Genomic DNA, 12499 nt, shown 5'->3' with positions numbered 1-12499 from the left:
TCCAAACAACACACGGTTCAAATGGGTTGTTTTCTATGACAATGGGTTGTTTTTCCTCCCATTGCTCTATCAGTATATAGAAATGTATGAAGCTTGTAGTTTCTTTTTTTGCATTATCTGTTGAGACTATACTGTAATGATGATATTAGGTTGCATTTCTTTCTTCTTTTGTGCTATATATATTGGAAACCTCCATAGCTATTGAACACAGTACACACATACTAGTACAAATGTAGCACCACGATGAAATGATGAGTATATCACAGGTAGCAGAAACGATGTTCAAAACGGTATTATATATTGACAAAATTATAGCCTGTATCGGTTATATTAAAACCTGCCCTGAGTTGCTGCTGGCACAGCGATTTGAGGCTGCGTGCTCACCTCCCACTCTATCCACGTCGCCTCGCGTGCTTGGAGGGGGGGGGGGGGGGGGGGACTTTCGTGAGCTGGCTATTTTGCAAAAATACCCTTCATTTTATTCTTAATTTGTTGTAGGTCCCTCCTTACTTTTGTATTCTTCCGTAAAGGCCCCCCGTAACCTACAATATCGGTTATATTAAAACCTCCCTAAGTTGCTGCTGCCACAGCGATTTGAGGCTGCGTGCTCATCTCCCACGCTATCCACGTCGCCTCGCGCGCTTGGAGGGGGGACTTTCGTGAGCGGGCTATTTTGCAAAAAAACCCTTTATTTATTCTTAATTTGTTGTAGGTCCCTCCTTAGTTTTGTATTCTTACGTAAAGGCCCCCCATATCTTATGTGAAGGAGAGAAAATTCAGAAAATAGAAGTGCGCTCTGAAAAATAAAAAGCAGGGTGTCTTTTTGCAAAAAAGTATCCCTAACTCTCACCTCCCGAAACCCTAGCCGCCACGATTCCCCTCGCTCTCTCTCCTTTGCCATCGCGACAGCCGCCGCCTCGTCTTGCCTCCCCGCCGGCGACGACCTCTCCCACATGCCCTCACCTTCCTTCTTCCATCTCCTTACCCCTCTCCCAGTACGTCGCTGCCCCGACAGAGAACGCGCCACCTTCAGATCTAGCGGTGGCTAGCAGCATCACTATCCATTCGGAGGCCGTGGCGGCTGCGCAGCAGCTGGATGCGGGCGCAAGGGCGAATGGCAGCAAGTTGCTGATGGGGCCGCGAAGAGGCAGCGTGGATGCACCGCGTGCAGGCACGGCAGCCCAGCGTAGCGTCGGCGCACCGTGGCATCCTGGTCTACTACTGCTATTCCATTCAAGTGGCGGTGCTTCTTTCTCCTCCTCCGTACCAGGCGATGCTTTCCTCTGCGGGGCTGGATTTGGTGTTGGTTCTCTATTCCAGCTGCTCCCATTGGTTGAATTTGGTGCACGTCTGAGCCTTTAATCTGTTCTGCCCCTTCCGATGTGAATCATTGGCTATCGACAGAGAATTTGTTCGAATTTGGCTCTTTGAGTTCCCAACTAAAAAAGGATGATGTTTTTCTTGGCCAGATTAGTGTTTCGCTCCTCTCCTAGCCACGAGGGGAGGAGGGAGAACAGATTGTAAGCAGCAAGTTGAGCAGCAAAGACAACCGATGCAGTGGCGTGGAGTTCGAGTTTGACAGTTCGGTGCCCAATCCAGGGTTGCAGTGCTGGAACAAGGCAGAGTAGTTGCTTTGTCTTTGTTTTTCTTTGTATGTTGCAAATTCGCATCACATCAAAGTACCGCATCAGTATGATCTCAGGATTCTATGGATGAGAGTACACATCAATATGCTGTCAGGATTCTGGGGATGAGCCACATGATCTTGGGATCAGATTCATCTGAGCAACACAAGATCTTGGCTAATTGGTGTAGATTTTTGATAGCTTTTTTTTAAGGGAGATTTTTGATAGCTTATTAATACTGAACATCTGGATATATGCCTTATGAGAGCAAGGAAACTTAAGTCTATGGCTTGAGCTAATAAAGATTGTAGGTTTTTAGAGTAGGACAAGGTTAGCATTTCTGTCATTTTATTATACACGCGTTGTTCTTTTTGGATGTGAGCTTTAGTTGTCTATCTGTCAGTCAATGGACTAAAATAATGTAAACTAGGCATATAGCAGCCATTTAAATTTATGGATTTATGGTTTGATGCAATTTAGCACTTGCTAGGTCCTCTTCTCAAATTAGTAGGAGTTTAGGACAAAGTGTAATGGTGCTACTTTACTCATATTATACTGGATTGTCAGAATCAGTTGGGCCATTCATTGGCTCCCCCTCCCCTCCTCTATGCTCACTTTGTCGTGCTCTGTAGCGGTGGTGGCTTCATATCAGAGCAAGAATTGTTGCCGCACAGAATGCTCCATAATGCAAGAAAACCAGTATAGAGAAGCCAGGTACAACCGCATAAAGCAAAGACAAACATAGCTTATTTCGTCGGCTTATAACTATGTTATTTTTGCAGTTTTTGGTTAGAGCTTTGCTTTTTGTGATAACTCTATTCTTTTGCAGAGTAGATGAATATAAGCCTGTAGTCTGTGATCTATGTATACACATAACCTCTTTTTTTTAAAAAAAAATTCTCATGATATGGATCCAAATTTCATAAGCTATAAGAATTATTGATAATATTCCTGAAGCTTTTGTTCTGGCTTGCTACTCATTTAATAAAAGTTGTCTTCCATTGCCTGAGTGCTTGACTATAAAGAACCCAAATATTAGTTCTTATCAACCTGTGACATTGTAGTGATTTTGTGCTAGCTGATGAATAGTGGATAGTAGCAATGTAGTTTAATTTCAGGAAGGAAAAGAGTGATGCATAGGGAAGGAAAACCTTTGTTCAAAATAAATATATATCATTAGATTTCTCAAAACCTTGCTGTTTTGTGTTCTGTTATTCATTCAACATTTTAGCTAAAGGCCTAATTTTTATAACCCAACTATGATTACGACATTGCAATTTTACATTAGTTTTATTGTTGCGTGTACATTGGGTAAGCACTCACCTTACAATGTGGGGTGCACTCTCCTGCAGTGGATTTGCCTCTCCTGTGCTTGCATGTGCTTCATTCTATGCAGGTAGAACGAGAAGATCCAGCTTCTACACAGGTAGTATATGTGTGCCTACAACTCTGCTGTAATCACCTCAGTGAGTAGTCTGCTGATCCATCTTTTTGTTCAACTGTGGCAATGGCTGTGGGTAAGCCTTTTAGATATTGATTTGTCAAAATAAACCGACACAAGCTTTCAGAGATGTGTGATTTCATATTTTCCATGATAAAAAATAATGTTATTTCCATTGCTTCAAAGATATACTATATGTTGTGTGTTAATGCCCTTTGCTTCAAAGTTTCTTCAGATAAAGCTGCATGAAGATGAAAAGACATTTTATTCAGTACTATCGGTTACTTTACATTTATTTATGCTATGCTTTTTTTTATTGGTTCAGGAAGATGTAGACAGTACACTGATCTGGTGGAGAAGAACACCACAACCAGCTCAGCTAAACATGTTCCTCTGTTGTACCTGAAAAGGGATAATTTGCATATATTTCATCTTAAAAAGAAACTGAGCTGAAGAAACTTATGAATCAGATAACATTTTTTCTAGGCTTGAATTTGTCTGATTTCTTTTGCAGGCACGGCAAAGCAGCGTTCGAGGTGGCTGCTGGCTCCTATGATGTTGCCCATGCCTCCTGCTACAAGTGCAACCGGTGCAACTGCCAATGTTAAGAGATTACTAAGTGTAGCAAGCACCAACGTGCCTATCTGGGATGAACAAATAAAAGAGGCCATCCAGTGTGACAGTTCAATCTCTGTATATTTGGCTGTTGATAATTGCTGGTCATCTTGTCAGTGTGCCCTATTTAATGTTGTTCAGTGAAATATAAGATAATTTGTTTATGAGTTTCCCTCTCATTATCTTTTGTTTTTATAATTCTATGATAGAAAATCGCAGGTTATGTCTGTCTCCCATTGTTTCGTTACATGGATTTATCTAATCTCGAATTCTCGATAGAACTTGCCTCGGATCATTTGGTTTGTCCGAGAGTTTTTTTATCGTTGTGCTATCTGCTCATCGATAGGGCGCACAACGTGCGCCGTAATGTCTAGTGGACTTTAAGAAGATGTAAGGTTCGCAAAAACATTAGGGTAGGAATAATTAATTTTACCTACTATTGGCTTGTAATTCAACATTCTCGGCTTTCAGATATGTGTTTATTAATTTATTTATGCAACTGCTTCCAATTAGCACTTCTTTTTTCTAAGAACCTAATGAACCATGAACAATGCAGAAAACTTCCTTTCGTAACTTTTGATGTACAATGCAGAAAACTTCCTTTCGTAACTTTTGATGTACAATGCAGAAAACGAAAGGTTCAACAAGTAGGGACACGATTTTTTTTTTAGGAATAGCCAATACCCCAACACTTTGTTGTTTTTTTTTTGAGTAAATTTGACAAAACTACACGTTTTGTGGTTCAAATTGCAGAAAACCGCACACACTTTGATACTTGACACTTAAGTACATATATTTTAGTAGTGTAGTTTCACAAAACCACACTATCAATGAATGGATTCACCCGTGAAATGACGCGGTTATTTCACCTATGACGAGGACATGGCATCCTATTACCAGCCATCGCACGAAATTAATAGGATGCCACGTCCACATCCTAGATGGAACAACCACGTCATATCATGGGTGAATTCATTCATTGATAGTGTGGTTTTGTGAAACTAAACTACCAAAATATATGTACTTAAGTACCAAGTGTCAAAATATGTGTGGTTTTCTGCAACTTGAACTAGTTTTGTGAAATTTACTCTTGTTTATTTTTTGTCTCATATCAACACTTGCAGCTAGGGAGTATGAAATAATCGTATGAACTAAAGGGGATTTCTAAGTTACTACTACTAAATAATGCCACTTCTCCGATCCATCATAGACTAATGGCGAGAATTTCATACAACAACAACCAACATCTTGCAGCAAAACAAATTAGTGGAATTCCGTAACGAGATGATTCAGGCCAGTACGGTGTAGTTTCGAGTTTATCACCTGGTGGGGGGCGCCGGGGCGGGGGGAGGAGTAGCCATCGTCGGATCCCTGGAGGTGAGGTCCCAGACACGCGACGAGTTCTCCGGGCGCCGCCGCCGCCGCGGAGATGGGGGGAGTTGGGTCACAGCGCCGCCGCCGTCCCGCTCGACCGGCGGCGGCCGCCGCCTCGCGCTTCCGCGTGCCGTATGCCCGTATCGGGCTTTACGCTCCCGGTGAGACATGGTATTGGGCCGTCCAGCGGTTGGCACAAGTTTCTAATGGCCCAGAGCAATGGGCCGGTCAAAGTGGGCCGCATCGATGTGGAATTCCATTTCTTTTTAAAGTAAATTTCACAAAAATACGGGTACTTGCATCAAATTATCAGAAAACTACAAATTTAATATAATGTATCATAAAACTATATATTTAAGGTGTAATATCACAAAACTACAAATTTATTTACAAAGTTATCATAAAACTATAGAGTTAGTGATAATTTAATCACAAAAACTTGAACGTTTATAAGTCCAACGTAATATTATTACTAAGGATTCAAACCCCAAAATATGTAGTTTGTGATAAATTTGTCATTAATCCGTAATTTTGTGAGACTTAGCTTTAAACATATAGTTTCGTGACAATTTGATTAAAATATTTGTAATTTTGTGAAATTTACTCTTCTTTTTTTTCTTGGCTGTTTTCTTTTTTATTTCGAAAAAAAGGTTGTCATATATGCTTAGAAAAAAATACATCTCAAAAATTGCTGCAGTATCTACTAGTAGAAGTAAGTACAATGGCTGAAACTAGCTTGCTCAAACAGTCGAATAGTACTCCTGATATTCGCAAGTAACATATACTACTAAAATACGACCCCTCTAATTCTTTTTTTTTTTTGAAAGAACGACCCCTCTAATTCTTAACTGATAATACCTTTGATTTTTTTACACGTGTTTGATAAATCATCTTATTTAAAAATTGTGTATAAATGCATAAGATATAAATTATACTTAAAGTACTTCAAGTGATAAAACAACTCACAACAAAAGAAACAATAGTTACGTAATTTTTTAAAATAAGACGAGTAGTCAAATATTATTCCAAAAGTTAACAACATGATTTATTAAAAAATAGAGGTAGCAATACTTATGATGCAATGAAGAAACTGAGTGAAATAGCGAAACGAGCGTAGCTCAACTGATTAGATTTTTCTGGTGAAACAAGCATGCCCAAGTTCAAGTAATAGACTTAACACAGGTATTTGTATTTACGGCTAATTTGTTCTTTAAATGGTATACGACGTACCCATCGATAATGAGGTTGAGCACCTGTGTTTGAATTGTGTTTCTAAAAAAGAAACTGAGTGAAATATTCTGGTATTAAGATCTCCTTAACAATATCTCATCTGCCCGTACAGTTTTGATCCAACGATGGCGACGCCATCTTTGGTTTCCTCTCAACGAGTCTGTAGAGATTGGATTTATCCGTGACGGGCTATAGTTTAGGCCCGATTGAGATAAGGGTCATCCGTAACGGGCTATAGTTTAGGCCCGATTGAGATGAGTGTCATCCGTAACGTGCTCTAGTTTAGGCCCGATTGAGGTTAGTAGTCATCTGTGACGGGCGCTAGTTGTGACCCGATTGAGATAGGTCATCCGTGACGGACTATACTTCGACTGGTCGTCTGGGTCAAACCTATTGGTGACGGGCTTTAATTAGGGCCCGATTGAGATGGATTCATCCGTGACGGCCGTTTGCCTGATTGAGATAACTTTTCACATCAGTGACTTCTAGGCTATGACGGACGCCGTGCCCGATTGAGATGGGAGTTGCCGCCCAATTGAGATGATGGTTACCGTTCTAGTGTGCGGGGTGCTGCGGTGCACATCCCCGCAGCCACAACTATAGTTGGCCATAAGGCCCACCCGGCATGGCCCGGCCCAGGTATGGCTAGGCACGGCCCACCAGCCATCGGGCCAGCACGGCCCGGTCGGCACTTCGTGCCGGGCCATGCCGGCCCATGGGCTGCACCTCCCGCCCAGGCACGGTCCACCAGCTGTTGGGCCATGCCGTGCTGGCCCGAAGGCACGGGTGGCCCATCAGGGCCTTTTTAAAATAAGTCTATCTTTCCTCCCTTCTCTTTGTGCTGCTATGTATGTATAGCTAAAATAAGTCTATTTTCCGTCCCTCCTCTTTGGGCTAGCATATGTATAGATAAAATAAGTCTATTTTGCATCCTATTCTTTCGACCATGGTATATAATATGTCTAGTTTTACTCCTCTATTTTTTTGTGTATCGGGCCTGGCAGCCGGCCCATCGTGCTGAGCCGGCCCATCATGCCGAGCCGGCCCAATGTGCCGGTGGAGGGGCCCAGGCATGGCCCGGTGGTCGGGCCATGCCGTGCTTGGGCCGGGCCAAAATGCCGTGCCATGGGCCGGGCCGTCGGGCCTCAGGCCTTTTGGCCATCTATAGCCACAACCACAAAAATAACAGCCGAACAAGCCTAGGGTTGTGCTACCAAACTTAGAAAATGCATCTAATAAGTAAAAAAAGTGAAAAAAAAAATAGAACGCTATGGTATTATGACGTTGTAGTACGGTAGTACCACACGAAAAATCTACCAAACTTACAAAATGCATCTAAACAGTCAAAGAACACGTGAAAAAATTCCGACAAGTACTCATCACTGTGACATGTAGTACGACCAAAAAAAATCAACTGAAAATTCCTTGTACAAAAAGGATAAATCTTATGTTACCTGAACAGTATTTGGAAAGCACGAATTTTTGTCCCTCCACATGTACACGAAATTTTCAGTTGATTTTTTTTTACTATATGTCATAACGTTGCACATCTAAAAAATCCCCCATTTTTTTCTGACTTTTAGGACGGACATTTTAAGTTTAGTTGTACGATAGCACGGCAAAGCTTGGTACCATGTACCAGCTGAGACTCTCGTATGTACGGATGCTTCTCACTCTCTCTTTCTCTCTCTCTCAACTAATGCATGCTAACTGTTGGCACATAAATAGTCCTTCCTCAGTCCCAAAAGGACTTCTTTTTATCACATCCACACATATTAATACAAAGTTGAAAAGGATTAGAATACCTTTCACTTTAACAAAATACAATGTATTTTTTGTTCTCCACCTTTTCAGATTCCAATATATTTGTCCCCAATTTAAGAAAGCTCAATGCAATGATTAATTTAAAGTTGAAATGTTTATTACAAATAAGATGAGACTAGTGAAAAGAGTAAAGTTTTTCACCACTAGAATGCGCCACGTCTTGTGTTTTATATGAGCCGTTGGATGTAACAAAAAATTCAACACCTGCCGTTGGATGCAGTGTGTAAAAGAGGCTCAGTAAAAGAGAGCAAACATGTTTGGAAGAAGCGAACGAGAGGGAAAGAAACCCGTCGTATTGACGCCCGATTCCTTGCGTGAAACGCGCTGCCGCATCCTCTCTCTCTCCTCTGCCATCGCCTCCCCTCCCACTTCCACATCGCCACCGCCTCCCTCCCTCCTTTCCACAGACGTTGGCCTTTTTCTCCCCGCCCGTCCGCTCCCGATGTTCCTGACAGCGTGTGCTACTGACCGTGGCACTATGCCGCTGTCTTCTACTCCCTCCGTTTCAAAATGTTTGACACTGTTGACTTTTTAGTACGTGTTTGACCATTCATCTTATTCAAAAAATTTAAGTAATTATTTATTCTTTTCACATCATTTGATTCATTGTTAAATATACTTTCATGTACACATATTTCATAAATTTTTTTAATAAAACGAACGGTCAAACATGTGCTAAAAAATCAACGGTGTTAAATATTTTGAAACGGAGGGAGTAGGTCCCATGCCAGTGGCAAGGCACTGGTGAGGCTGCGGACTGAATTTAGGTCTTTTTCTCCGTTTGAGCAATCTAACACTAAGTAGGGAAAAAGCATATTATTAGTATACTGCAAGGCAACAGCATACACCATGCAGATTTTGATTTACTCTTTACCAGCCAGGCAGCCAATCAGTAAATAAATAAGTCTTAGTAGAATTTAGCTGATGACTTAAGAATTTCATTCCATATGCTCAATTCCTGCTTACAATTTCCAAAAGGTGAACAAAGAGGCTGATGATATCCTCTCTACCAGAAATCGTTTATTCATTCAAATAGATTTGTTCGCTCATTTTACTTTTGAGTTCTGGTTATAAATTTCAGCTGGAAGTCCTCATCTGAAGTTTGGGGTGGAGGGGGAGTAGTACAGTATCATGGTCATTGATCTTCTTGATCCAAGTCTAGATGACTTAATCAACCTCTGCAACAGAAAGTTCTCTCTTAAAACAGTAGTTATGCTTGCTGATCAAATGGTGGCATTTTCTAACTGAATATTTTATTTTGGCTGCTAATTTCATTTTGTAACATTTTTGACTTGGTTGAAGGAACATAAGCACTGGTGATTCCCTCCACTGTGCCCTTTTTCGATCCTGCTGCTACGAAGGCAGCATCTTTTCTTCAATTCTGTTATTGCCCTAGAATGAGCAATTTTTTTTTTATTGAAACCAACAGCAAGAGGTCAATCTTGAATATAACATTTGAACCTTTAGTTGGAAATAAATGTTTATCTAGACTTAACTATTTTTTTCTCAAGTCATACAATTTTGCAAAGATTCAAATTAAAGATCATCATAATTACGACGCATATATATACATGGATTTTATACGGGAATACAAAGTCATACAACGCACGACTAAATGGCTAGTATAAGAGAAAATATCAGGGCATGTATAAAGGTAGAGTCAGATATGAGCTCTACGTTATCTAGAGACTAGCATCCTACAACAGTTAGAGACAATATGATCTCTAATCATTAATGTATTAAAATACTTTTTTTTTTACTTTTCTTTCCTTTATTTCACCACCATGCAACAAAATTTGCTCTGATAAATGCTAAGAGGCGACTCTGAGCTGTTGTCATGCATAACAACCATACTCCTTTTTCTTTCTTCCATATCATCAAATTTACTTACATGGCATTTCTCTTTCTTCTATATCATCAAATTTACTTACATGGCAATAGAGAGACCACTAATAAACACCATTATACATGCCCTCACGTGCTACCAATAGTAGGGCAGTTCGGCTGTGATTTTTACAGCAGCTGCTGCTGATGTGCCTAGTGTGAACGTGTTGAGCCACAACCACAAAAATAATAGCCGAAGAAGCCTAGGGCTGTGTTCGCATGCACCTTTTCCCCATCCCCTCTCCCTCAGTTTTTCACGTGCACGCTTTTCAAACTGCTAAACGGTGTATTTTTTTTAAAAAAGTTTCTATACGAAAGTTGCTTAAAAAAATCAAATTAATCTATTTTTAAAAAAAATTAGCTAATACTTAATTAATCACGTGTTAATAGACTGCTCCGTTTTCCGTGCGCAAAACTTAGAAAAAATACAAAAAAGTGAAAAGAAAATAAAACGCTATGGTATTATGACGTTGTAGTACGGTAGTACCACACAAAAAAACTACCAAACTTACGAAATGCATCTAAAAAGTCAAAGAACACGTGAAAAAATTCCGACAGGTACACATCATTGTGACGTGCAGTACGACCAAAAAAAAATCAACTAAAAAATATTCCTTGTACAAAAATGATAAATCTTATGTTACCTTAACAGTATTTGGAAAGCACGAATTTGTGTCCCTCCACGTGTACACGAAATTTTTAGTTGATTTTTTTTACTATATATGTCATAACGTTGTACATCTAAAAAAATTTCCCCCCTTTTTTCTGACTTTTCGGATGGACATTTTAAGTTTAGTTGTACGATAGCACGGCAAAGCTTGGTACCATGTACCAGCTTAGGCTCTCGTATACCCGTAATTTTGACAATTTGACCCTTTACAAAAATTTATTTCAAGAATAGACCATGCCAAAAACTTATTTCAAAAATAAGCCACGACCTCAGTACCATCGGTATTGGCGCTGAGATCCAACATCTCAGCGCCACTTATTTTGGCGCTAAACTTCGTCCGAGGTGGCCCACATCATAAGATGTCAGTGCCATACTATTTGGCGCTGATCTTTGTACTGGTTAAATATCCAACCTCCCCATCCTTGCCTGGAAGATTTGATAGCTTGGTGGTGGAAGTGATGTAGTCTAGCCTGTAGGTCGAAGGTTCGAATCCACGAAATAGCACATTTCTTACATTTTTCATCTTTTTTCCATACCAGCCATTATTTCTCAATTTTATTAAAATAATCTTTTTTTCATTTTTCCCTACCAGCCATTACTTCTCAATTTTATTAAAATAAAAATAAATTTAGAAAGCATACGATGATACATCAGGTAGTAGGAGAGTTTTTCATTTTTTCTCTACCAGCCACTATTTCTCAATTTTATCAAAATAAAAATAAATTTAAAAAGCATATGATGATACAATAGGTAGTAGGAGAAAGTATAAAAAAATATTCTCAATTTTAGTAAAATAAAAATAAATTTAGAATGCATTTTGGCAGGTAGTAGGAGAAAGTGTAAAAGAAATATGCACGTTGAAGACTTCGAAACCCAACACCTACTGCTTATAACATTAGAACCTAACCACTGACCAACCATGCATATGTGGTAGAAATCACCATTTTCATCTTTTAGCTGCTCTAAAGGTTAGCGCCAATGAGAATGGCACTGACCCCGAATGACGTGGATAGCGCCAAAATAAGTGGCGCTGAGATGTTGTATCTCAGCGCCAATACCGATGGCGCTGAGGTTGGCGCTGAGGTCGTGGCTTATTTTTGAAATAAGTTTTTGGCACGGTCTATTCTTGAAATAAGTTTTTGTAAAGGGTCAAATTGTCAAAAAAAATTTCTCGTATACTCGCTCCATCCCAAAAAAAAGACAAACCCTGGGTTTCCGTGTCCAACGTTTGACTGTCCGTTTTATTTGAAAAAAATATGAAAAAAATTAAAAAGACAAGTCATGCATAAAGTATTAATCATGTTTTTATCATCTAACAACAATAAAAATACTAATTATAAAAAAGTTTTATATAAGACGGATAGTCAAATGTTGGATACGGAACCATGGTTGGTCTTTTTTTTTTAAACGGAGGGAGTATACGGATGCCTCTCACTCTCAGCTCTCACACTCTCTTTCTCTCTCTCTCTCAACTAATATAATGCATGCTAACTGCTGGCACATAATTAGTCCTTCCTCAGTCCCAAAAGGACTTCCTTTTAGCACATCCACACATATTAATTAATACAAAGTTGAAAAAGATTAGAATACCTTTCACTCTAACAAAATACAATGTATTTTTTTCTCTACCTTTTCAAATTCATATATATATATATATATAGACACACACAAAATAATGGATTTGTTCGAATATCATTATTTAAGTGGGTTTCATAAATATCACGCTCAAGAGAAACAGCTTCAGTCAAAATATCATATTGGATGATATTGCCCATTGTTCATCTTCTTCCTTCTCCGAACACCGGCTGTTCAACCATGGACAACTTGCTCTTCTAC

This window comes from Oryza glaberrima, chromosome 2 (genome assembly GCF_000147395.1).
Source record: "Oryza glaberrima chromosome 2, OglaRS2, whole genome shotgun sequence".
In the NCBI taxonomy this organism is placed as follows: Eukaryota; Viridiplantae; Streptophyta; class Magnoliopsida; order Poales; family Poaceae; genus Oryza; species Oryza glaberrima.
The sequence above is the reverse complement of the archived record's forward strand: the minus strand, read 5'-3'. Positions refer to the sequence as shown.